This window comes from Argentina silus (assembly GCF_951799395.1).
Source record: "Argentina silus genome assembly, chromosome: Y".
NCBI lineage: Eukaryota > Metazoa > Chordata > Actinopteri > Argentiniformes > Argentinidae > Argentina > Argentina silus.
The window spans coordinates 41,427,013-41,454,222 of record NC_139654.1 but is presented as its reverse complement, the minus strand read 5'-3'; the positions used below and the strand labels follow the sequence as shown (position 1 = coordinate 41,454,222).

Here is a 27,210-nt window from a genome sequence, read left to right as displayed (position 1 = left end):
AGAATTTAGCTTCCTGACAGCTTGGGGTATGAAGCTTTTCGTGAGTCTGGTGGTGTGGGCACGGAGGCTCCTATACCTTCTTCCAGAAGGCAGGAGGCTGAACAGACTGTGTGCGGGGTGGCTTGCGTCGCTCACAATCGAGGTAGCTTTGCGGGTGAGGCGGGTGGAGTAAGTCTCTTGCAGGGAAGGGAGTGGGGCACCAATGATCTTAGCAGCTGTGTTCACAATGCGTTGCAGTGCTTTCCTACTGTGTTCGGTGCAGCTACCGCCCCACACAGTGATGCAGCTGGACAGGATGCTTTCAATGGTGCCTCGGTAGAATGTTGTCAGGATAGGTGTGGGAGCTTTCGCTCGCTTCAGCTTGCGGAGGAAGTAGAGGCGCCGCTGGGCTGTCTTCGCCAGTGATGCGGTGTTGGTGGTCCAGGAGAGGTCCTCACTGATGTGCACCCCCAGGAATTTGGTGCTGCTCACTCTCTCCACAGCAGCACCATCGATGGTCAGTGGTGGGTGTTCGGTGTGCCCTCTCCGGAAGTCGACCACAATCTCCTTCGTTTTGCTGACATTCAGCAGGAGGTTGTTGTCTCTGCACCACGTGGTCAGAAGGTTGACCTCCTTTCTATAGTGGGTCTCGTCGTTCTTGGAGATGAGACCCACCAGAGTTGTGTCGTCCGCAAACTTCACCATGTGATTGGTGCTGTGGGTTGATGTGCAGTCGTGAGTCAGCAGGGTGAAGAGCAGGGGACTGAGCACACAGCCTTGGGGGGCCCCTGTGCTGAGTGTGATGCTGCTCGAGGTGTTGTTGCCGACTCGTACTGCTTGTGGTCTCTCGCTGAGGAAGTCCAGCAGCCAGTTGCAGAGGGAGGTGTTGAGCCCCAGCTGGTCCAGTTTACAGATCAGTTGTTGCGGGATTATGGTGTTAAATGCTGAGCTAAAGTCTATGAAAAGCATTCTCACATATGAGTCTGCTTTTTCCAGGTGGGTGAGGGCTGGGTGGAGAGCAGAGCAGATTGCGTCCTCTGTGGAACGTTTTGCTCGGTATGCAAACTGAAAGGGGTCCAGGGTAAGGGGGGGGGGTTGGACTTAATGTGAGACATGACTAGCCGTTCAAAGCACTTCATGATGATGGGGGTCAGTGCTACAGGGCGATAGTCATTGAAGCAGGATGGAGCGGATTTCTTTGGCACAGGTATGATGATGGAGGTCTTGAAATGTGATGGGACAGCAGCTTGACGCAAAGAAGTGTTAAAGATGTCCGTGAAGACATCCTTAAGCTCCTCTGCGCAGTCCCTCAGCACACGGCCTGGGATGTTGTCTGGGCCTGTTGCTTTGCGGGGGTTGATGGTAGAGAGTGTCCTCTTCACACTGGCAGCAGACAGGCACAGGACCTGATCGTGGGGGGGGGGTGGGGTTTTCTGTGGGCTTGTAGTGTTTGTTGCTTCAAACCGTGCAAAGAAGCTGTTGAGGTTGTTGAGCAGAGAGATGTTGTTGTCGCAGGTCTGTGGCGCGGGCTTGTAGTCCGTTATGGTCTGAATGCCCTGCCACAGGCTCCGCGTGTCTCTGCTGTCCTTGAAGTGGCAGGTAATCTTATTTGTGTAGTCCAGTTTTGCTTTCTTGATGCCACGGGACAGGCTGGCTCTCGCTGTTCTCAGGCCATTTTCATCCCCGGCTCTGAAGGCTTTGTCTCTGGCCCTCAGCAGCCGATGGACTGCCCCTGTCAGCCATGGCTTCTGGTTAGCCCGAGTGATGATGGTCTTTTTGTGGGTCACATCATCAGAGCACTTACGGATGTAGGAGAGGACAGTGTCTGTGAGCTCCTCATTGTCCGTATGGTTGTTCTGTGTGGCTGCTTGCTTGAACATGTCCCAGTCTGTTGTTGCAAGACAGTCCTTGAGAGCAGACCTGGACCCCTCCGGCCACACAGTTATCTCTTTCCGGACCGGTTTTCCGACTTTCACTCTGGGCCTATATGCTGGCATTAGCATGACAGTGATGTGATCAGAGAGTCCGATGTGGGGGAGGGGGGAGGCCTTGTATGCTCCTTTGTGAGAAGTGTAGACCAAGTCCAAGGTGTTTTCCCCTCTTGTTGGGAAATTGACATGCTGATGGAGTTTTGGTAGGACAGGGCTGCATTTGATGGATGTGTGTTCAAAGTAGCTCTTTTTCACATGTTATAATAAAATCAATGACATAATCAAAACAAAGTTTTCAGGTATAGTAAAAACAAACTTCCACTGTCATTAGACTGCCCTCAAGTATATGATTCCAGTTCTCAGAATGAGCCATGAGTCAAGAAATGTGGTGTTTTACAAACAGTTTTAACCATCATTTGCGATGCTTTTTTCTTTTCTTTTTTTAAATGACGGCAACAAAATCTGCGATGGCCCTACATCCAGTTACATTTTTGAAGTCCCTCTGTATCAGAAGAGGTTTTATGCTCTCATCTTTAAACCCAGATGAACATGTATTTTAATCTGAACTGTCCTAGACTATTAAATATAACGTAGATGTTTCACTTTAAATGGTGACTGACTACGACTTGAGTTTGTTTTGTGTGAATCTCAACTCTCAAGACCATTATTGACCAACTCAATGACACTGAATCACCTTCATGATCACATTACTGGACACATGTAGGCCAACTGCTCATTTTAAAATCTAAAATAATCTTTGTCATGATGGCCATTTAGGATGGAACGGGACTCGCCAATAAGAAACCAACTCCAGACTTGATGAGGTGAGGGGAGAGGAGGAGGGTGAGACTTGAGTGCAGGGGAGAGGAGGAGGAGGAGGAGGGTGAGACTTGACTGGGTAAGGGGAGAGGAGGAGGGTGAGACTTGACGAGGTGAGGAGAGAGGAGGAGGGTGAGACTTGACTAGGTGAGGGGAGAGGAGGAGGAGGGTGAGACTTGACTAAGTTATGTGCAATTCTCCAGGGGAAGGAGAAGGACTGGGGAGGAGGGGAAGCCCAACGGGCCCGCCGAGCCAGAGAAGAGCCACTCCAACAGCAGCACGCTGTCCGACTGGCAGGACAACATTATCTTCGTCAACAAGTTCTTCCACCAGGTACAGATGTGCAGAAGTACCATGGGCTCAAGTTGTTATCGTTTAATGTTGTCTAAAAATATGAAGAGTAACGTTTTTAGACGTTTTAGAAGAGTTACCAGATTAAACAAATGAAACAAACCTACAATTCACATGTCATATTTTCACTGTAGAAAGATATGATATGACAGAAATATGTTAGCATTACCGTACGTTTAATGCTCATTTGATTTCCTCACGGTCACCACTTGCTTTTGAATGCAGTATTGATCTGAATGACCCTATGAGATGAGATGAGTTCTAGATAGATAGATAGATAGATAGAAACTTTATTTATCCCAGGGGGAAATTCAGGTTCCAAGTAGCGTACAGACATAGGGGTATCACACATAACATACACATACAACATACAACATTAGCAGTATTGTATACAGGCGAGGTGCAGTTGTAAATGTCTTTGCAGTTAGGTGAGGTGCAAAAAGGTAAGGCAGACAGTGCAATTATAGCATTAAATACTAAAAACTAAATACGGGCTACATAAATATGGCCTATTTTTAAAGTGCATTTAGTCCAGGCTGGTGGAGGGAGGTAGTTAAATGAGGTGAAACAGTGACATGATGATGTGATACAGAGGGTGGAGGTTATGCAGAGAAGTCCATCTCTCTGCCCTTGATTGACATATTGTGAAGTTGTATGGCTCTGGGGACAAATGATTTAGTCAGTCTGTCAGTTTTGCTTGTCAGTGCTCGTAGCCTCCAGCTGATCAAGCTCTTCTGCTGGATGATGGTGTGGTACAGTGGGTGACCTTCATTGTTCATGATGGTGAGCAGTTTGCTCAGAGTTCTTTTTTCCATTACGGAAGTGATGCTCTCCAGTTCAGCTCCCACAACAGAGCCAGCTTTCCTTACCAGCCTGTCCAGTCGCCCGGCATCCCTCTTCTTAGTGCTTCCTCCCCAGCACACCACTGCATAGAAGAGAACGCTGGCGACCACAGGCTGGTAAAACATCCCTAGGAGTTTGCTGCAGACATTGAAGGACCGCAGCCTCCTCAGGAAGTACAGCCTGCTCTGTCCTTTCTTGTAAATTGCATCAGTGTTGGCTGACCAGTCCAGTTTATTGTCCAGGTGGACCCCCAGATACTTGTATGTGCTGACCATCTCCACATTGACTCCCTCAATGGAGACTGGTAGCAGAGCGGGCTTAGACCTACGGAAATCCACCACCATCTCCTTGGTCTTTGTAGTGTTGAGTTGTAGGTGGTTGAGTTTGCACCATTGCACAAAGTCCTCCACCAGGCTCCTGTACTCCCCCTCCTGCCCATCTCTGATACACCCCACAATTGCAGTATCGTCCGAAAACTTCTGCATGTGGCATGACTCTTTGTTGTAGCAGAAGTCAGACGTGTACAGGGTGAACAGGACAGGAGAGAGCACAGTTCCCTGTGGTGCTCCGGTGTTGCATACCACAGTGTCCGAGAGGCAGTCCTTCAGTCTGACGAACTGTGGCCGCCCTGTCAGGTAGTCAGTGATCCAGGATACCAGGTGGGCGTCCACACCCATCTGCAGGAGCTTGTCTCCCAATCTGAGGGGTTGGATGGTGTTGAAAGCACTGGAAAAATCAAAGAACATGATTCTCACAGCGCTTTTCCCTTTGTCCAGGTGAGAATGTGTCCTGTGCAGTAGATATGTGATGGCATCGTCTACTCCAACCTTCTCCTGGTATGCAAACTGTAGTGGGTCCAGTGCATGGCTAACCTGGGGTCTGAGTGTCTGTAGAAGCAGTCTCTCCATTGTTTTCATAATGTGTGAGGTGAGTGCGACTCTATTCTATTCTATTGGACTGTCCTCTAGTGGACGGACTGTATCACTCCATCGAAGACACATTCTTAGAAATTTGACTCCAACACACTCATTCTCAGGATGAAAATAGAGATCATGTGTGTGTGCAGTCAGGAGAAGGAGAGGAACAACCTCCTGGAATTATATTATATAATTATAATTATATAATAATTCTAATGTATTATCATAATACATTATAATACATAACGTATATTCTAGTAAATCTCCTGATGTCTCTATCTTCCCCCTGCAGGCCTTCCTGTTGCCGTCCTGCGAGGCATCAGCGACCCGCAAGGTGATCAAGGTGTACAGGAAGTTGATCCTGCAGGAGAAGCCCACCTTCATAATGGAGCCGGAGAAGAGCAGCTAGGACTAACCCTATATATATATATATGCTGGGGACATGTAATAAATTAGTAATAAGCATAGTGAAAAGACAATTATACATAAAAGGAGGTAAAACCCCCATAATAAAGTGGGCATGCGTAAGTGCTGTGATATATTAACAAACATTTTAGAAAAAGGTAGACGGTAATAAGTGCTGATGTCCTACAATTCGAGAAAATCACACACTATATATACATACATACGTAAACCACACACAGAGACAAATAAATATGAAAGTGCTGAAGTATAATACATGCTGTAGTATAAATAAATGCAAATATATATATATATATATATATATATATATATATATATATATATATATATATATATATATATATATATATATATATTATATATACAATCAACAAACACTTTATTAGCAACACCTGTACACATTCTCATGGTGGAGGTGGTGTAATGGTGTGGGGAATGTTTTTTTGGCACACTTTGGGCCTGTTAATACCAATCAATCATATTGCTTGAATGCCACAGCCTATTTGAGTATTGTTGCTGACCATGTGCATGCCTTCATGGCCACAATTTACCCATCTTCTAATGGCTACTTCCAGCATGATAATGCACCATGTCGCAAAGCAAAAGTCGTCTCAAACTGGTTTCAGAAACATAACAATGAGTTCTGTGTTCTTCAGTGGCCTTCCCAGCCACCAGATCTGAATCAAATAGAACACCTTTCGGGATGTGGTAGAACGGGAGATTCACAGCTTGGAAGTGCACCTGAAAAATCTACAGCAATCGCGTGATGCAATCATGTCATCATGGACCAGAAAGTCAAAGAAATGTTATAAACATCTTGTGGAATCAATGCCACAAAGAATTGAGGCTGTTTTCAGAGCAAAGGGAGGCCCTACCGAGTATAGTATAGTGTTCCTAATAACGTGCTCAGTGAGTGTGTATATACAGTGGGGGAAAATAAGTATTCAACACATCAACAAATGTTTAATTCAACATATTTCCATTGCAGCCATTCACATGAAATTTAGATCAGACATAGGTATTAACTCAGTAAAACTACTCAGCTAAAGAATTTGTAACACCAATCTATAAAAAAAAGTTGTGCAATTCTCCAGGGGAAGGAGAAGGACTGGAGAGGAGGGGGAGCCCAACGGGCCTGCCGAGCCAGAGAAGAGCCACTCCAACAGCAGCACGCTGTCCGGCTGGCGGGACAACATCATCTTCATCAACGAGGTCTTCCACCAGGTACAGCTGACCCTGTATCCCTTGCTGCAGTGTTGACAGGAGGCTGCTGCTGAGGTTCCTCCACTGCTGCACTGCCTCACACATCCAGCAGGGGACAGCAGCAGAGCAGCTCAGAGCTCTGCAGCACAGGCTGGATTTCTCCTGCTCCTCCTTTGTGGACCTGTCAGCATAGGAGCAGAGGGACACAGCACAGAGCTCATCCCACTTAGACACAGTCCGTCTGGGGTAAGGACAGACACACTGATCTCTGATGAGGAGGAGGGAGGAGGATTTCTCATTGTACAATGTACACTCCCTCCTCTGTCTCCCCTCAGCTCCAGTAAAGCCCTCCTCCTGCAGCTCCGGTACCTGGTCCCTGTGGGAGGTGAGAGGGGGGCGGTGAGGCGTGCTGTGTCCCTCTGCAGTGCCCTTGGTGGAGAGCTGGACCTCAGTGAGACTACAAACCAAAGTTATACATAGTTAGTATATAGCTGGTATATGATTCCAATTCTCAGAATGAGCCATGAATCAGGAAATTTGGTGTTTCACATAATTAGCAATGTTTTTTTAAATTGTTTTTTAATGACTGCCATGGGAGTGGCTGTGGACAAAATCTGCAATGGCCCTATATCCAATTACATTTTTGAAGTCCCTCTCTATCAGAAGAGGTTTTATGTTCTCATCTTTAAACCCAGATGAACATGTATTTTAATCTGAACTGTCCTAGTCTATTAAATATAACTTGAAATGGTGACTGACTACTGCTTGAGTTTGTTTTGTGTGAATCTGTAATGACACCAACTCTCATTACAGACCATTATTGACCAATAAGACACTTTACTACATTTCTATTTCTATCTCTCCACAGGACGAAAATCATTCCTATGGGATTTCTCATAGAGTGAAATAGGGCAGATTTCTTGACAGATTTCATGTTGACAGACATCAATAGCAGACTCCAAAGTCACTAGGTCTCAACTACCCAGCTGAAGCATATTGAACAACACTTATTTATTTGTGTTCTAATGGCCTACTCTATGTTACTACTCTAACTCTGTGATAGGTGTTGGGTTTTAATAACGGAGACTGAAGCCAGAGCTAACTTCGGAGCGTGCTCTCCATTTTATTAACCAAAATGCCACTAATTGAAAACAGGTACGGTCATGTGAATCTAGGGAAATGGCACAAGAAAGACGCAATACTAGCAACGACAATTGTCAATAGCACTAATTATTCTGCTCTGCATTTAATGCGTTGTTTTTAGCACTCAATGTTATATTTATTTTGTGTTTGCGTGTCTGTCTAATTTTTGGGCTGTCTAATTTATTTTCTGTTTGTGGCTGTCTAATTTTGGTTAGATACACTTGAAGGAGGACAGTACACTAGACGTTTACTTAAGACTGATGTAATATTCAAACTGTCTCACACTACAGGTATTCAACATTTTCTTCTCTCTGTTGTAGCTCCTGTAGGTGTTTACTATGCCCTGACTGATATCAGGACTTTGGCAGAGGAGATGGATAAATTGGCTAATGGTACTACGTAATCACGAGAAATATTGGGAAATGAGACTAATATATAATAATATATGCAATTTAGCTACCGCTTTTATCCAAAGCGACTTACATTGCAGTGAGTGCATACTTTTTTCAGTATGTATGGTCCCAGCAGAAATCTAACCCACAACCTAAGCGTTGTTTGCGCCATGCTCTACCAACTGAGCCACAGAGGACCAGGAATAAAGTTCCAGAGACCCAAATTGTCAACATTCTAGAGCACCAAGGGCGACTTCTTCATTTTGTAGCCAATCCAAGTATTATTGCTAGGTGAATACCACATAAAACACTTGGCACTCCAGGTGGTGAGTGTACCGGAATTCTTTGGCGGTGAGTGAGTTAAACGCAGATGACGGTTCAAGATACAGCATCAGTAGACAAACATGTTTTGCAGCGCTCACTCAGTCCTGTACATCATGCATGCTCATGGTGTCAACTCAACGTATTGTATGTGTGAAATAGGACAAGCAGATCTCACTCACTAGTAAGATGAGGAAAGTGGTTCTTTTATATTTCCTGTTGTTACTTTTATATTTTTTCATGTTTTTATTATTCATTTTGGTAATTCTTGATTATTATACTTTGTTTAAAATAATCAAAGAGGGGACTGTTGGAATTGTACAATATTCTATGTGCCTCTCGACCTTTCACCTAGTGGTAGCATGCCATAACCAGTACACAATGCAGAGACATGAAATCAGATGCTAGGGAATGGGGGGCCTAGGACCTGTAGCCCTCCAAGGCCAAATTCCATTGCAAGTCCATATATTCTAGTAGTAGTGTTACTATACTGGTACAGAGTACACAGTGTGTCTTTATTCTTGATGTAAAGTTGGAGGACATTACATATGAATTAGTTTAGTTGTGTTTACTTAATGTGTGGATGAAATATGTTCCTCTGACACTAGACACCAAAATCACTACTATAGAGAGTGAAATGTTTGATTCTGTCTTTGAGATTCTTATAGCCCAATTTTGTGCAATAATATCTATTTACTAAAATCTGATCTTTAAGAAAGATATTTTTCTCCCTCTTTACGCAGTCTTGGATATTGCTCTGTTAAAGAGAAACAATGTTTCTTCTGGAACTTTTTCAAGTTTAATTGTGGTATGATTTCTGAGTAGTTTCTTGACTATTAAAGTGATTCTACGAGATAATTTCTATAATCTCAGCCTACAGTTCTCAACGTAGCGCTAATGAGTTGGAAACGGGTCCCTGTTACATGCCCTCAGTGTGGTGCGTATGTGTGTGGATTCCACGTAGACCAATGACATCGACACACTTAACAGTAATGCTGCTTCTAAAGTTGGCGATGATAAACTAGGGAGTCTGTGGCTGAATGAGATAAAACAGTGATTCAATTGATTATATTTGTACAAACTATGCATTGATAATTCAGACACAAAATAAGAGGTTAAATAATACAGAAATAGTTATTGCCATATCCCGTAGCTTCTCTTTAATGATTCATTCATAGATAGTGACAATTCAAATAATTTGAAAATATGTGGCTGCACTGTTACTAATGCTATAAATGCAACACATGCTTATAATGTGCAAACTGAATTATAAACCCATTATAAAAGGAAACCTTAGTGTTAAGTGTCACCAAAAGAAAAGAAAACACAGAGACATTAAATCAATTTGAGATACTCCATCACTCATTTATTTGCAAATATATGTAATAAGTGTCTGTAAGTAAAGACAATGAGACTCCTGTGGCCCTGCATATCAGAGAGAGAGAGGGGAAAGGGAGAGAGGGGGGGACATAACAAGAAGGCATGTGAGGTTATTATTTAAACTTTAACTAGAATACTTATTGGATTTCACTGAAGTATCCTTTGCGGTTACTGATGGAGTTTGACCCTGTGGAATTCCTAAAAAAGAAAGACAGAAAAAAAGAGAAAGAGAGGGGGAGGGGGAGTGCAACTTTAGTGGTAAGAATAAAATTACTTCCAATCATTTAAAATGACTTATTCCGATTACTTAATAGCGTGTGTGTGTGTGTGTGTGTGTGCGTGCCCCCTCAGAAGGACGCCATGAGAAGCTGAAGGTGGTGCTCCAGGAGGCTCGAGACTCCAACGACCAGAGACTCCGTGTTGAAGTACCAGGGAACCTCCTGACCAAACATGTCGTCCAGAAGCATCATCAGCCCGCCCTGAGGTAAGGCTCTGAGTTACTGCTAGTTCACAGTACTCATTTAAACTGAACAATAGATTGGATGCTAAATACTAGAGAGAAGGAACAGTAACAACATCAGAACTTGTCTGTACCTTCAGGTGCAGCAGGCATCTCTCAGCCTCTGGTTTCATGTTGCTGGCAGGCAGGCAGGAGTGTCGGAGAGAGTACAGACGCTCCACAAAACCACCAGGTTGCTAACAGCAAACATAGGAGGAGAGAGCAGAGAGTCATATGAACTTGTCAACAAAGTCACCCTGTAACAGTCTTCAGTATAAGAACAGTACTCACCACCACCAGGGGCCTCCCCACCATCACCCCAAACAGAACCAGCTCATAGAGGATGTCTATGAGGTTGACATGGCTAATCTAACAAAAGACAAAAACATTTACAACAAAATAGCAATGATATTAAAAAGAAGGACCCAATACAGGCACAGGTAATCAATGTGAGACTACTGAAGTGAATGAACTAACCTGATGTTCTGCCAGCTCCATCTCAATGTCACCCTGTTTGGAGGGATCACTCAGGTACCCAACAAGGTCATCATAGGCACGGATGAACTGTGCCTCGTCCTATACAGAACAAGAGAGACAATGTCAGTAAACGGTTGTTACATTTTCTCTTGATAATTCACTCTGTTGGAGGAAGCCAATGTCTTACCTTGTGATTGGCCTGAACCAGTGCTCCCAGCAGGACCTTCCCAGCCACGTACAGCTGGTTCTTGCTCTGGGTGGAACTGCGCAGGGTCTGGTAAAGGGGGAAAAAATAGTGAAACACCATCTGACAGAAGACAGAAGAGAGAAAGCACAGAGAAAGGGTGGTTGACTCACTGTGAAGGCCTGGCGTAGGGTGGTGACCCTCAGGGCAATGTCCTCAGTCCTCTTGGTGGTCAAATAGAGGCTATGGGAGAGAATGACGCATGTAAACCGGTGGAGTTACTAAGTGATAATATGTTAAAGGCGTGATAATATGGTAAAGGCTTAAGTGTTAAGTTTGACCTCATAGCAGTTCTGGCCCTGTGGCTCAGGATCAGTGTACTGCTGCTGAGCGGGTGTGGAGAAAGAGTCAGCCCCCGACCACGCAGTGGAGGACAGCTGCCCATCCGGTCCCATACGCAGGACGGTATTCACCACAGAGATGTCTGTCTGCTACTCACAACACACACACATCTCTTTAGCTAAAATGCATGGAGGTGGCTAGCAAGCTAGCTAGTTCAAGCTAAAGGTAACTCTTAGCAACGCCCTTAGACACTGTCAACGGGTTACTTAGCCACCTAGCAGCTAACAATGCTATCATTGCTTCTAACTGGCAAAATAATCATTGCACACACAATTTGTGAGATATGTGTCTCCTGTAAAATGTAATTAAATGTCACATACCCTCTTCAAAGTCGCTGTCGCTTTCCTCTTCACGATCGCGAACCTTGCAAAAAAGAAAACACGAACAACCCGTCGTAGAGACGGCAGACCGCAGTCCAGCACTCGCGCAGCCAATCCTGAAAAACACCGAGGCATTTTTCAGTCCGTTTTGCTCAGAAAATCAGCAGGTTTGTGTCGATGTGAACATCAACTGAAGTCTGTTGTTATCTGGAGCGGACTGAACATTCCATAGAATGTTGCTAATGTTCTATATTGAAAGGTTGCATAGCAACACACCGTTTTGAAAATAATGAGTAATAATGATGCATGACATGTATCATGAACACTTTTCAAAAATGCGTTACCATGTGACCTCTAGAAATAGAACATGAGCAGCCTTCTATGTTTGATCCAGCGCTACGCAGCAACACACCTCTGATGATGTTGACATTGACGAGACCCAGCTAGTCTTCTGAGCGCTAGCATTACTACGCCACTAGCATTAGCAACGAAAGGTACTGAGAAACGCAGGTTTGGCTGCGGGAGTGCATGGATAGCGGACTGCCATTTCTACGACAGGTTGTTGTTCCTGTTTTCTTTTTGAGAGTACAGCGACTTCGAAGCAGGTATGTCACGTTTAATTACATTTTACAGTAGACACGTGGTAAACAAATGCATCTGTGTAATGGCATGACTGTTAGTCCGTCAGTAGCAACGGTGGTAGCATTGTTAGCTTTAGCTTGAACTAGCTCGCTTGCTCGTCACCAACATGCATGTTCGACTTGTGCCGTGTTGTTTTAGCAACACGTATCGAGTGGTTGTCTAACTATCGTCACATACCCTCTCCGAAGTCGCTGCCGTCGCTTCCCTCTTCACGATCGCGGACCCAGCAAAAAAGAAAACACGGAAGTAAAAACGGCAGGCCGCAGTCAAAACCTGAAAAACACTGAGGCATTTTTCAGCCCGTTTTGCTCCGAAAATCAGCTGGTTTGTGTCGATGTAAACATCAACTCAAGTTTGTTGTTATCTGGAGCGGATTGAACATTCCATAGAATGTTGCTAATGTTCTATATTGAAAGGTTGCATAGCAACACACCATTTTGAAAATAATTCATAATAATCATAGATGACATGCATCATAAAGACTTTTCAAAAATGCGTTACCATGTGACCTCTAGAAATAGAACATGAGCAGCATTCTATGGAATGGTTGATCCAGCGCTACGCAGGAACACACTTCTGTTGATGTTTACATTGAGGAGAACCCGCTGGTTTTCTGAGAGCTAGCATAACTAAGCCATGAGCATTAGCAACGAAAGGTACTGAGAAATGCCTCGGTGTTTTTCAGGTTTGGCTGCGGGAGTGCATGGATAGCGGACTGCCATTTCTACGACAGGTTGTTGTTCCTGTTTTCTTTTTGAGAGTACAGCGACTTCGAAGCAGGTATGTCACGTTTAATTGTCACGGTGGTAGCATTGTTAGCTTTAGCTTGAACTAGCTCGCTTGCTCGTCACCAACATGCATGTTCGACTTGTGCTGTGTTGTTTTAGCAACACGTATCGAGTGGTTGTCTAACTATCGTTCAGATATGGTCTTCTGAGCGCTAGCATTACTACGCCATTTGCATTAGCAACGAAAGGTACTGAGAAATGCCTCGGTGGTAGGTATGTCACGTTTAATTACATTTTACAGTAGACACATGGTAAACAAATGCATCTGTGTAATGGCATGACTGTTAGTCCGTCAGTAGCAACGGTGGTAGCATTGTTAGCTTTAGCTTTAACTAAGACTGTGAGGTGGAGGAGGCCAGACTAGACCAGCTATTCCACTTAGACACAGTCCGTCTGGCGTAAGGACAGACACACTGATCTCTGATGAGGAGGATTTCTCATTGTACAATGTATGCTCCCTCCTCTGTCTCCCCTCAGCTCCAGCAAAGCCCTCCTCCTGCAGCTCCTGTACCTGGTCCCTGTGAGAGGTGAGAGGGGGGCGGTGAGGCGTGCTGTGTCCCTCTGCAGTGCCCTGGGTGGAGAGCTGGACCTCAGTGAGACCACAAACCAAAGTTATACATAGTTAGTATATAGCTGGTATATGATTCCAATTCTCAGAATGAGCCATGAATCAGGAAATTTGGTGTTTCACATATAAGCATTAGCAATGTTTTTTTGAATTGTTTTTTTATGACTGCCATGGGAGTGGCTGTGGACAAAATCTGCGATGGCCCTATATCCAATTACATTTCTGAAGTCCCTCTCTATCAGAAGAGGTTTTATGCTCTCACCTTTAAACCCAGATGAACATGTATTTTAATCTGAACTGTCCTAGACTATTAAATATAACTTGAAATGGTGACTGACTACTGCTTGAGTTTGTTTTGTGTGAATCTGTAATGACACCAACTCTCATTACAGACCATTATTGACCAATAAGACACTTTACTGAATTTCTATTTCTATCTCTCCACTGGACGAAAATCATTCCTATGGGATTTCCCATAGAGTGAAATAAGGCAGATTTCTTGACAGATTTCATGTTGACAGACATCAATAGCAGACTCCAAAGTCACTAGGTCTCAACTACCCAGCTGAAGCATATTGAACAACACTTATTGGATTTGTGTTCTAATGGCCTACTCTATGTTACCTAGTGATAGGTTTGGGAATTGTTATCTGGGTTTCGTTCTTCCTGGTACATCATCTAGGACTACCTTCTGACTATGTACAACACTCACACACACATGCTAGATATTCTGCCTGATGGGAGGGCAGGACAGTGATGTCAGGTGTGTGTGGTCATTTGATTGTTGTTGTTGTAATGGCTTAATTACACCTTATTTGGCTCTGTTCTAACCTACCACTCTAGTCTTACACACACGTTGCTGGAGAAATGGCACAAGAAAGACGCAATCCTAGCAACAATTGTCAGTAGCACTAATTATTCTGTAATAATGATGCATGACATGTATTTTCAACACAAAAATACGTCACTGTAATGTATTGGCATTATTACAACTTTGTGTTTCCAATGTATTAATAAGGGCTTTCCCTATTGGCTGTGTAAGAGTCCTTAGCTGTTGTGCACATGCGCTGTACTCTGTCTTAAAATTGATCAGTAAACGAGCATCCACGTAATGTTCGGTCTCCGTTATTGAAACCGTGAATATATATAACTCTAAATATATTACAATTTGGCGACGAGGATGGGATATCTAATGAAAGATGATCCCAGTGACGAGAGACAACTTTGCAGCAAGTAGAACGCAATAAACGAACTTTGTAGCTCGAAAGAAAGAGGCTAGCAAACGGAAGCTAAGTAGCTAAAGGCGACTACAAGCTAGCAAGATAGCTAGTTTCCAAATCGGTGCGTTAGCTGAATACAAAGAAGGACAGGAAGATTTCGAATCTTACTTGGAAAGACTGGAACAGTGGATGATCGCAAACGAGGTGGACACTGACAAAAAGGTCAGCGTGTTTCTGTCGGTAATCGGAGCGGATGCCTACAGACTTTTAAAGAATTTAGTCAGTCCTGAAAAACCTAGCACACAAACCTACGAGGAGCTAAGTCGAAACCGCTTGTCATCGCGGAACGTTTCCGTTTTCCAAAAGAAAAATCAACAAGACGGTGAGTCTGTCTGATTACATAGTAGCTTTGAAGCAACTTTCAACTCATTGTGAGTTTGGTGCACATCTTAATGATGCACTCCGTGACCGTTTTGTTAGTGGGTTAAAAGCTGAGGCTGTGCAGAGGAAACTTTTATCGCAACCAAGACTAACATTCAAGACTAAGACTATTAAGTAATAAACAAAGTCAAAAGGCAAAAGGCCTGATTAGACAACTTGATGACGAAATATAGTTCTTGAATGTTATTGGTGTATGTAGACAGGAATCAGAAACACGTTGAATAGAAGGCGTTAACCTGTGTGAAATCTATAAAGACAGGTGACTGAGGAGATAACGGGGTCGGCTACATGTTCTGCGGGAATAAAGTCTTTGAATGAATCAACAGCTCTGGTTAACGGTATTTTATTTTTAAGTATTATAACTTAAAATCTACGACATTAGCATTAGCAAGGAAGGCCTGAAAAATGCCTTCGTGTTTTTCAGGATTGGCTGTGCGTGGACTGGGACAGCCGTTTCTACGACAGGTTGTTGTTGTTGTTTTTCTTTTTTGCAGGGCTCCCGTTGGGAGGACAGCGAGAGCGACTTCGAAGCGGGTATGTGACGTTTAATTACATTTTACAGTAGTAGACACAGTCAACAAATGTATCTGGGTAATGGCATGACTATTTGTCAGTTAGTAGCAATGGTAGCATTGTTAGCTTTAGCTTGAACTAGCTAGCTTGCTAGTCACCTACATGCATTTTGGACTTGTGCTGTGTTGTTTCACAACAAATATTGAGTGGTTCAGAGAGAGTCTAACTATTGTTATTGCTCATACTTATTCTTCTTTTTCTTATCATTATTATTCCAATTCTTCCGTTTTTTTGGTATGCTACTCCTCCTACAGCGTTCAAGCTATTTAGACTAATCAAACTTTAAAACGTGCGGAGAGGTATTTTAAAGTCATGATATTTATTCCGATTCCGAACCCTAGCACATATTCCTGACCAATCAGCGGGTAATGCCGCCATTAGCCTTCCTTCTCCACATACCCACTAGTAATCTGCCACTGGCTCATTCTGGCTAAGATATATATCGATTAGAGGTATGCCTCCTGGTGCCCCAGGAGCCCCTAATCTCAGTACCAGTGGTCCAGAACAGTTTCTTTGCCTATCTTGTTTTATCCTGCGCCTCTCATTGGATACTTCTTCTTCTGTCTCAAACATGTTAGGGGGAAGTACTACCTTACGGGTCGCATTGGTATATTGCTTGGTTATAAGCTACTTTTGGCCTAGGTTGTTCCATATTCCAAGGTACAATACGCCACGTGACGTGACAGTCCCCTTTAAATTTCCCCAGGTTTGCGGTGCCATATGTTGTGTTAAGTGGTTTGTCGAAGCATTCAAACTTTTGCTTCCAATCAATTGAATCCGGGGATCTCCCTCTTTTTCTCATCTATTCTCACATCTATTTTTCTGCATTGGTCTCTAAAAGTTTGATCATAAAACGGTTGGTATCTGGTGTTGCTTAAGATACCCAAACATTCGGCTGGACAATATGGTCATTTTGATTCTTCTATGGGACAGGACTTTTTATATAACTGTGCACATGCCTGGTATGTGTGTGAGTTAGGTACAACTCGTAGTTTTTTTAAGTGGTGATGGACAACACATGAGGCAATCTCCTTCTGTTACTGACTGGGCTGTAAACTCTCCCCATTTATACCAATAATTTTGCTTTGCCTGTTCCCATAATGTATTTACCTTATATTCTCTGTCCCTATCTCTTTTGGTTTCAACCTGTGTTTGCTTCACTTCCTGACTCAATTCTCTAGGCAGGGCCTGTTCTATTTGGGACAGCATATAGATTAGTATTATTACTTTATATATCACTAGTCACTTCCCCAGGATCCCCCAGGCTCTACTGTCCTTCCCGTTCGGCTGGGGGCTGGATTTCCGGCCCCTGTTCAGCCTCTGTACCTGTTCCTTCATTTCCTCTGTGCTCCTGTACGATCTTACCCGTTCCTTCGTCTTCTTCTCTGGTTTGCTTTTTCTTCTTGCCTCGGGACCCCTGGTGCAGTGGTTCAAGTGGTACCAGGTTAGACTCCCTCGGACTTGTATTGCAGTGGGGGTGGCTCGCACTACCTCGTACGGTCCCTCTCTCCTTGGCTCGTTCCACTTCCTCCGGAAGACTTTGATGTACACCTGGTCTCCTGGAGTTATCGGATTGGGCAGGGGTGGCTCCGGCTCCGGCTGCTTGTCTTTTTCCTGTGAATATATAACTTTATGTATCTCAGTTAGTTGTTTCATGTACTGCTTTAGTTCCATCTGGAGTTGTTCCAGTGGTGGTCCTTTGTAAGGTATATATTATATCGAGCCTTCTTATTGGCTGTTAAATACAGCCCTCTGATTGGCTGTTAAATACAGCCCCCTGATTGGCTTTTAATATCGAGCCTTCTGATTGGCTGTTAAATACAGCCCCCTGATTGGCTGTTAATATCGAGCCTTCTGATTGGCTGTTAAATACAGTATAATAGCTTTATTGTCTGTTAAATAGAGCCCTCTGATTGGCTGTTAAATAGAGCCCCCTGATTGGCTGTTAATATCGAGCCTTCTGATTGGTTGTTAAATACAGCCCTCTGATTGTCTGTTAAATAGAGCCCTGTTAAATACAGCTCCCTGATTGGCTGTGAATATCGAGCCTTCTGATTGGCTGTTAAATACAGCACTCTGATTGGCTGTTAAATAGAGCCCCCTGATTGGCTGTTAATATCGAGCCTTCTGATTGGCTGTTAAATAGAGCCCTCTGATTGGCTGTTAAGTAGAGCAGTCTGATTGGCTGTTAAATACAGCCCCCTGATTGGCTGTTAATATCGAGCCTTCTGATTGGCTGTTAAATAAAGCAGTCTGATTGGCTGTTAAATAGAGCCCCCTGATTGGCTGTTAATATCGAGCCCCCTGATTGGCTGTTAAATAGAGCCCCCTGATTGGCTGTTAATATCGAGCCCTCTGATTGGCTGTAATATCGAGCCTTCTGATTGGCTGTTAAATACAGTATAATAGCTTTATTGTCTGTTAAATAGAGCCCTCTGATTGGCTGTTAAATAGAGCCCCCTGATTGGCTGTTAATATCAAGCCTTCTGATTGGTTGTTAAATACAGCTCCCTGATTGGCTGTGAATATCGAGCCTTCTGATTGGCTATTCAATACAGCCCTCTGATTGGCTGTTAAATAGAGCCCCCTGATTGGCTGTTAAATACAGCCCTCTGATTGGCTGTTAAATAGAGCCCTCTGATTGGCTGTTAAATAGAGCCCCCTGATTGGCTGTTAATATCGAGCCCTCTGATTGTCTGTAATATCGAGCCCTCTGATTGGCTGTTAAATACAGTATAATAGCTTTATTGTCTGTTAAATAGAGCCCTCTGATTGGCTGTTAAATAGAGCCCCCTGATTGGCTGTTAATATCAAGCCTTCTGATTGGTTGTTAAATACAGCTCCCTTATTGGCTGTTAAATACAGCACTCTGATTGGCTGTAATATCGAGCATTCTGATTGGCTGTTAATATCAAGCCTTCTGATTGGCTGTTAAATACAGTATAATAGCTTTATTGGCTGTTAAATAGAGCCCTCTGATTGGCTGTTAAGTAGAGCAGTCTGATTGGCTGTTAAATACAGCCCCCTGATTGGCTGTTAATATCGAGCCTTCTGATTGGCTGTTAAATACAGCAGTCTGATTGGCTGTTAAATAAAGCAGTCTGATTGGCTGTTAAATAGAGCCCCCTGATTGGCTGTTAATATCGAGCCTTCTGATTGGCTGTTAATATCGAGCCCTCTGATTGGCTGTAATATCGAGCCTTCTGATTGGCTGTTAAATACAGTATAATAGCTTTATTGTCTGTTAAATAGAGCCCTCTGATTGGCTGTTAAATAGAGCCCCCTGATTGACTGTTAATATCGAGCCTTCTGATTGGCTGTCAAATACAGCCCTCTTATTGGCTGTTAATATCAAGCCTTCTGATTGGCTGTTAAAAAGCATTTTAAAAACATGAATGTAAATGTATATGAAAAGATGTTTTGCTATTGCTAGCTGATGATCGTTATCTCCACTCAACCGAAAATATTTTTGCCCGCCTATTGGCGCTAATTTAACGTTGAGCATGTTTTAAAAAATAAATGAATCCCAACACTGCTCTCCAACTCTGTGGTTAAGTAGATTTGATTTGATTTGATTTGATTTGATTTGATTTGATATTTTTTATTTTTTATTTTTATTGACTGGTAGGTAGTGGCATCCTGAGTTTAAAGACACCAGAGGGTCAGACTAATTCATCTGGTGTACTGAGTGGTCTCTGGCATGCCAACACTAATCTCTATTCTCTCCCTCTCTGCTATGTCCCCTGTCGAAAGTCTGGCCCTCTCCCGACCTGCATTTCCACCTGGGAATGTCACTCAGAGCTTCAGAAGGGGGATTATTCCAATAATCCTCGGTCTCAAGGAGGCTCTCGACAATACCAAGTGGCCCGGCTGGCGCTAAACAGAGCACGTAAGGCTGATAAATTTTCTATTAGCTCCATTAGCAGAGCCAATCGCAGCGCCCCATTCCATTAGTGCGCCATTAGTGTCCATTAGCAGAGCCAATCGCAACGCCGCATTCTGTTAGTGCGCCATTACTGCCCATTAGCAGAGCCAATCGCAGCGCTCCATTCCATTTGTGCGCCATTTTGTGGGCGGGTGACGTTTGGCTAACTGTGGGCTTTTGTCACACTGCTCAGATCACACCGGTAACCTGGCTTGATATATTGATTTGATCAATGGAATTGTTTATATATATTAATACTTTCTTGTCTTATCAGTTCATAGCAACACACTTGCAGCACTTCTCGTTGTTTGTTGACGAGAGACAGACGCTAGTTCTACGTTCGCTGAAAACTTGATTGAATGATATATTGATTTGATCAATGGAAATGTTATGCTGAATTAATACTTTAATCAGTTTATAACAACACACTATGAGTTCGCTGTTAACGAGAGACGGATACGAGCGAGTTCGAGTGCTACCTAAGGTAAGCTAGCTGTACGATTGCTGAAAATCTGTGTCAAGTCACTAAAACCAACTTGAATAACTTCCTTATATTAGTTGAATCACTAAGATAAGATCTCCGATGATGAAATATGTGTTTTGTCACTTGTTTGCTGCCGAAATGTTGAAACTGTCCGCTGTGTCTTTTCATTTTACCGTTAAGTGCAGAGAGTGATCCATTCTAGACAGATTGATTTGATTCATAACCATTTTTATTGACAATTAAGTGTATGGTGATAAAGGCTTATGATTGATGACAGGTAGACAGATTTCATTGATTATACTAGTCCCATGACAGACTTTCACAGTTAGATATATTGCTCCTAGTCCCATGACAGACTTTGACAGTTAGATTGACATTCTTCCTCTTGTTGGCCTCAGATGGCGACCAAGAAGCACAGGGCCATGGGGGACAGGACAGTGAGTGGCTGTCTCGCCTCAAGACCTCTGCCACCACTGGGGTTTGGCCCTCTGATGTAGAGGACAGGCCAGCCCCCAGTCAGAAGAGGTGGTATGCTCTCTACCAGAAGGTGACGTTTGTCTGAGAAATACACCAACAGATTAAACAGATATAAGGTAGGTTGTATATGCCATGACATTGAGCATATTTGTCATGCTGAAAAAGGATCCCATTATCAGTGGTATCGATTGTTGTTGTATCTGTATGTCTTCAGCAGCCAGCCAATGATTGCCTCCACTCTGTGGGAGAACCAGAGGCTGCGGCCAAACTTGAAGCTCTGGTACGAGCACCGATACCAGTGCTCATTTACAACCAGGCCCCAACACCAGAGCACTTCTTCACCCACAGGCTCCTGGCGAGGATGCCCTACCATCTGTGGAAGGTCAGGGTGTGCTGCCCAATGTGTAGGAGGCAGCTCACAGGTTTTTTGTGTTTATTTCAATAAAAAAAATTCTATTTTCAAATGAGTTTTATTCAATCAATTTGACACATTGCTAATAGCGAGTGATGCAGTCCATAAGAGGTCTGATAATTTTATAACTGATAATTTCAGATGCATAAACAAAGTTACACACACACACAAGTAACAGACCTGTAGGCCCATAGCAGTCAAACAACAGCGAGTGTACATAAACGTCTGTTTGTTATGTCACAAGAAGCAACATATTGGCTCAAGGGATCCTGAATTTATACAAAACAACACTTTGGGAAACTTTGCCTGTCTTTATTTCTGGTGCTGGTGGGATTCGAACCGGTGACCTTCGAATCCACTCTTCCCCCTATTCAAAAAACGGAAAAGGCGTCATTTTTTCTTTTTCTTTAATCGTTTAGACTACATACTGACAAATAAACTAGTAGATAATGGAAAAGAAGCCTCAATTTCTCTCTCTCTCTTTCTTTTCCCTCTTTTTCACACCTTCTTACCCCCCCTTAACAGACAAACTTGTCTTCTCCAGCCCTGGTGCAGTTGGTAAAGCACAGGACTGTATGTTCAATAACAGTAATCCTTAGGTCGCTGGTTCAAATCCGGCTCGAAGAAGGAGCTTTTTTTTTTACCAAATACATTGATTTAACTGTTTTCAGGTTATACACTTTCATATGATACAACTTGTGTAAATACTGTGATTACATTTTCTCTTGCCACACCTCTAAAGTTCTATAGCCATTGTTCTGAGAAGCACTGTATAATTTACCATATGAACAGCGGTGATTTCGGAGGGAGTGGTGAGGGAGCACAGTAATGGGGGAACAGACATATCTTGCCGATAGGTGTGAAATGTTGAATGCCGATTGATCAGTAAGAAAGCGCTGATTGATCAGTAAGAAAGTCTCCCCATTGTTCATTCTCTCCCGCCCTCTCTCATGTAAGCACAAGCCCATCAGCCGATAGCCTTGGCGGCGCCTACCATTATGTTTAAACTGTATAAAAGGCAACCCTGATAATCGTCTCTTCAGACTTGTGCTGAACAGACCCCCGGATCTACGCTGGGCTGCTGTTGCGGCTGCGGTGACAATTAGACGGTCACAACAAGAAAAAGGCGGAGCAGCTAACGATGAAAGAGGAAGGGGGAAGGGGGAGCCAGGGAAGGTAAAGCAAGTTGAATCAAGAAGGTAGACACAAAGTTGAATCAGGAAAGTAACCGCAAGTTAGGTAGGCTAGGGTCTTCTAACCAGTGTCCTATAGTTTTATTGTCTGAGCAGGTTGATGTGGATTTCGACCGCCTCTCTGTCGCCGACTGCAGCTGAAGGACATCATTCCTGTGGAGATGCAGAGGCTGACCAAGTATCCTCTACTGCTTGAGAGCATAGCCAAGTACACACGTACCATAGACTACTACGATTTCACAACGACTACAATTCATGTATGTTCCTGTGGTGAGGTTCTCCTATAAGCCCCCTATGTGTTTTTCGCCTCACCTGCACACTTTTTAAACCTTGTCTTTTTAAAACTGCTTTCTCTTTCACCTCCCTTTTTTGCACCTCCGCCCCCTTTACCTAACACCCCCCAACCCACCCCCTCCAGCTCAAAACACTTGCTCACTTTCTGGTGTAGTGCACTTATCGGCCCACATTAACAATGAGATGATGAGTTGATGGATGACTGGTTGACGTTTGGTTGTTGTTTTTGACCCCTAGAGGAGATGGAGAGGGACAAGGTAAAGAGGACAGGAGACTGCTGCAGGAAGATACTCAACTATGTTAACCAGGCTGTCAAAGAGGCAGAGAACAAACAGGTAACCAGGACCGTGTGAATAGACGCCATTGATTAGACCCAACATTGGTGGTCACATGCCGCTGAGGGGTGTGCCGATCTCATATTACTTGTTTCCGTAAATTAGGACTTGATACTGGTAATCGGATAATACTTGTGATCGGACAACCAGGACTGTGATTTAAATGCTTAAAATGAAGGAGCAGGTCGTTTAGAATGCCACTGAGCTGCACAAGTTGGTCAGAATGCATATTAGCAAGCACCTGTCATTATTTATGTGTTATGTTCAATGTTTTGGTTAGTAATATAATGATTCATGATTTACCACAGGATAACATGTGTGATTGTTCAGTGCTCATAAGTGTGTGTGTGTGTGTGTGTGTGTGTGTGTGTGTGTGTGTGTGTGTGTGTGTGTGTGTGCACGTTCCTATCCTTACAGGGACTAGAGGACTACCAGAGACGGTTAGACCTGTCCTTACTGAAGCAGAGTGAGAACCCCATGATCTCATCGTTCAAGGTGAGGAGGCGCTCCACTACTCTCCCATTCACTTCTAATCAGAAAGTTTCCCTTTAAGGTTCCTGTTTGATTATTTTGAATTTCTGTAAATTATTCCCTTGCGTCTGTTATCCGTAGCCTTGTATTCTTGTTTGGCATTATGATTGTTTTCTACTCTGTAAAAGCCAAAAATGTTCAGAAAAAGAAAAGAAGAAACTAAAGTTTTGATGATGATTTGATGATTCACATTCTCCTGTCGAATATGGATCTCACCAAGAGGAAGATGGTGCATGAGGGACCTCTCTCCTGGAAGGTCAACAAAGACAAGACAATCGGTACGTTGACATGAATGAAATGTGTTTTAGCGCAGAGAGAAAATACTGCATTTGAATTAATTCATTGTACCGTACACTTCTCATTTTGATTTTTACATTTTACAATGTTTTAAGGTTGTGAACCCCTCTCTGAAGGTATGAGCTTTAATTCTGACTTCTGAAAGAACATAGATTCCACCAACATCTTTGTGTCCCTTAGAAAAGTCACTTCCTCTCTGGGTCTGCAAGCCCCGCCCACAGGGTCCAATCCATTCCAAAATCAGAGGAGGAGGAAGAGTTGCCATTGCCAGATAGGGGAGAGGAGGAAGATTTGAAGGAGGTGGTGGTGGAGAAAAAGGAGGAGGATGAGGTGGAAGAAGGAGCCTTCCTAGAGGGCGAGCTGGTAGACAGACTACCCTTCCTCCAGGAGAGGTCACACCAGGGCATCGCCGTCAACCACCAGGAATCTGACGCAGAGGAGGCCCTGAGGACCTGTGAGTTCACTGCCCTGGCCTACCCCAGTAGACTAACAAAGCACGGTGCTATACTGTACCATAACCTTACAGTCTTACAGTCAAACTCTTCATGTACGGTCTACTACTCTACATCTATGCTTTTGTTCTGTCAAGAACCTGTGAATTATTTTTTCTATTATTTTCTTTATTTTTTTCTTCGATTCTGGGTCCGCTATGGGAGGTGTCTATTTAATTGGTGGAAAGCCGCGGCACCTGTTTTTGGAGAGAATCCGAGTTAGACGGGGAAGTGGAATAGCTTTTTGACCACAAACAATCACCACAAGCTACTGCAAACTAACAAAAGTTATTGTCACAAATTGAAAGAAACAATTCGGGGTCAATATATTTTATTTATGGCATTGAAGAGCCACAGAGAATATTTTTGTTGAACGTTAATGCATAATAAATGCTATTTTGGTTTGAATTCTAACTTTTGATCTCCGCTTTTTTCTCTATTTTGGATTGTGTGTTATTAACCCCGCTCCAGCTTCGACAGTGGCTATTTGAAAGGAGTGTTTTTGTTATTTCGTTATGTTGTTAAAAGAAGCCACAATAGAAATTGTAACACTCCAATCTATAAATCAAGTTATGTGCAATTCTCAGGGAGAAGGAGAAGGACTGGGGAGGAGGGGGACAGAGAAGAGCCGAGACAAAGAAGAGCCATTCCAACAGCAGCACGCTGTCCAACTGGCGGGACAACATCATCTTCGTCAACAAGGTCTTCCACCAGATACAGATGTGCAGAAGTACCATGGGCTCGGTGTTGTTATTGTTTAATGTTGTCTAAAAGTATGAAGAGTAACGTTTTTACACGATAAGGACCAGATTAAACAAACGAAACAAACCTACAATTCATATGTTGTATTTTCACTGGAGAAAGATATGATAGAAATACATATACATACATAGTGTAATGCTTATTTGATTTCCTCACGGTCACCACTTGCTTTTGAATGCAGTGTTGATCTGAATGACCCTATGAGATGAGATGAGTTGCATTGGACTGCCCTCTAGTGGACGGACAGTATCATTCCATCGAAGACACATTCTGAGAAATTTGACTGAACACACTCATTCTCAGGATGAAAATAGAGATTGTGTGTGTGCAGTCAGGAGAAGGAGAGGGACAATCTCCTGGAATTATATTATATAATTATAATTCTATAATAATGATAATTATGATGTATTATCTTAATATATTATAATACATAACACATATTCTAGTAAATCTCCTCATGTCTTTATCTTCCCCCTGCAGTCCTTCCTGTTGCCTTCAGACAGGCCATGAGTGAATGACAACTACTACATAGTAGTAAATGATGCATCTGCATGTAGAAGATTATTTTCAAATACATCAAAGTAATTCTTCACATTGAGAGAGAGTCTGGCGAGGGAGAACCCTTCAACTTTAACAATAGATTAATTTGACCCGATTCAATGTTTACTGTCTCTAAAAACATGGTTAACATACTTTTTTCAGCTAGATTTTTTATGACTTTTCCTAACTTGATGAGGTAAACATGGCAAACATGAAATTAACCCCAAAAAATGAAAAACATGTCCTGTACACATTTTGTACGCATCGGTCGTGTTGGGGTCATTTTGACCCCTAGCACTATTGTTCTATAAAACCCTGATTTCCATCTCGTTTTTGTTGTGTTGGATGATACTGAGGGCACCGACACGTTCATTTGTGTGTGTGTGTGTGTGTGTCTGTGTGTGTGTCCATCCGTGTGTGTGTGTGTGTGTGTGTCTTTCCTTGTGTGTGTGTGTGTGTGTGTGTGTGTGTGTGTCTGTGTGTGTGTCCATCCGTGTGTGTGTGTGTGTGTGTGTGTCTGTGTCTGTGTCTGTGAGGAGAAAACATAGTTCCCACGAGATCTCTGATCATTCAAGAAGCAATGAGAGAGGGAGGACATATTTCCCGCGAGAACTCTGACAGGACTCATAACAACTATGACAGTTCTCATAACAACTCTGATAATTCTCGCAAGTATGTGGGGTGGGGCAAACGAAGTTCTCACAACAACACTGATAATTCTTGCAGTATATGGGATGGGGCAAACATAGTTCTTGCGAGAACTTTGATAATTCATGCAACATGGGGGCGGGGACAACCTTATAATAAGGGCTGCACACACAGCCCTCTAAACCATTCTCTTTGCATTTGTGCCTCAACTAAACATTTTGAAAATGACCACCAGACAGAGGAAAAGATTTGCTGCCACTGAGGTTCTGTCACAGATCTTTCAGGATGGAAGTGATATAGATGAGGATGTGTCTGAGACAGAGGATAATGTTGAGGACCCTGATTATGCGGCATCCTCCTCTGACGAGAATGACGCCAGTGAGATAGGACATTCTGACCCTCCTGTGGTTTCTCAAACACAAATAAACCCCCTTGTCATATCTCAACCACCAAGAAACATGACATCCAAAAATGGAAAGCTCCTATGGTCTGGATCCCCAGTTACAAGACAGGGTAGACTGACTGCAGCTAATGTCAACAAAATGGTTCCAGGCCCCACCAGATATGCTAGCAGTCATATACAAGACATACAATCTGCATTTGAACTCTTTAATGAGCACTTAATATCAACATAAAGCCCTGCAAACACCAAAACATAATTTGTTTTTCATTTTAGGTCAATGAATGAGAGTACAGTGATTTGCATATTTCGCAATTGTCATATACAATCAATACTTGATGTATAAGGGGAGGTTGGGGGCAGTCATGTATTATTTACTGGGCTATAAAGATGGTCAGTAGAAAGGCCTAAAGTAGCTGAGAGAGAAACTTGGTTAAAACTTTCAGTTAAAATCATTTTCTGCATGTTTACAATTGTCAAATTGACCCGAAACATCAAAGTTGTAAGTTTATTTGAACATAATAGGAGGGTTAAAGTAATCTTGTCTGTCTACAAGAGGGCAGCATATCATCATTTCAGATCTGCGATCAATGAAGGGGCTCAAC

The 27,210-nt window shown here is 43.2% G+C and overlaps 1 pseudogene across 1 annotated transcript in view; it reads right to left on the bottom strand.

Moving 5' to 3' along the window:
* The window catches only part of LOC310824129 (cytochrome P450 3A27-like), a 113,559-nt pseudogene that overhangs the window by 45,341 nt on the left and 41,008 nt on the right, over nucleotides 1-27,210 (bottom strand). The gene's annotated exons all lie outside the window — the stretch shown is intronic.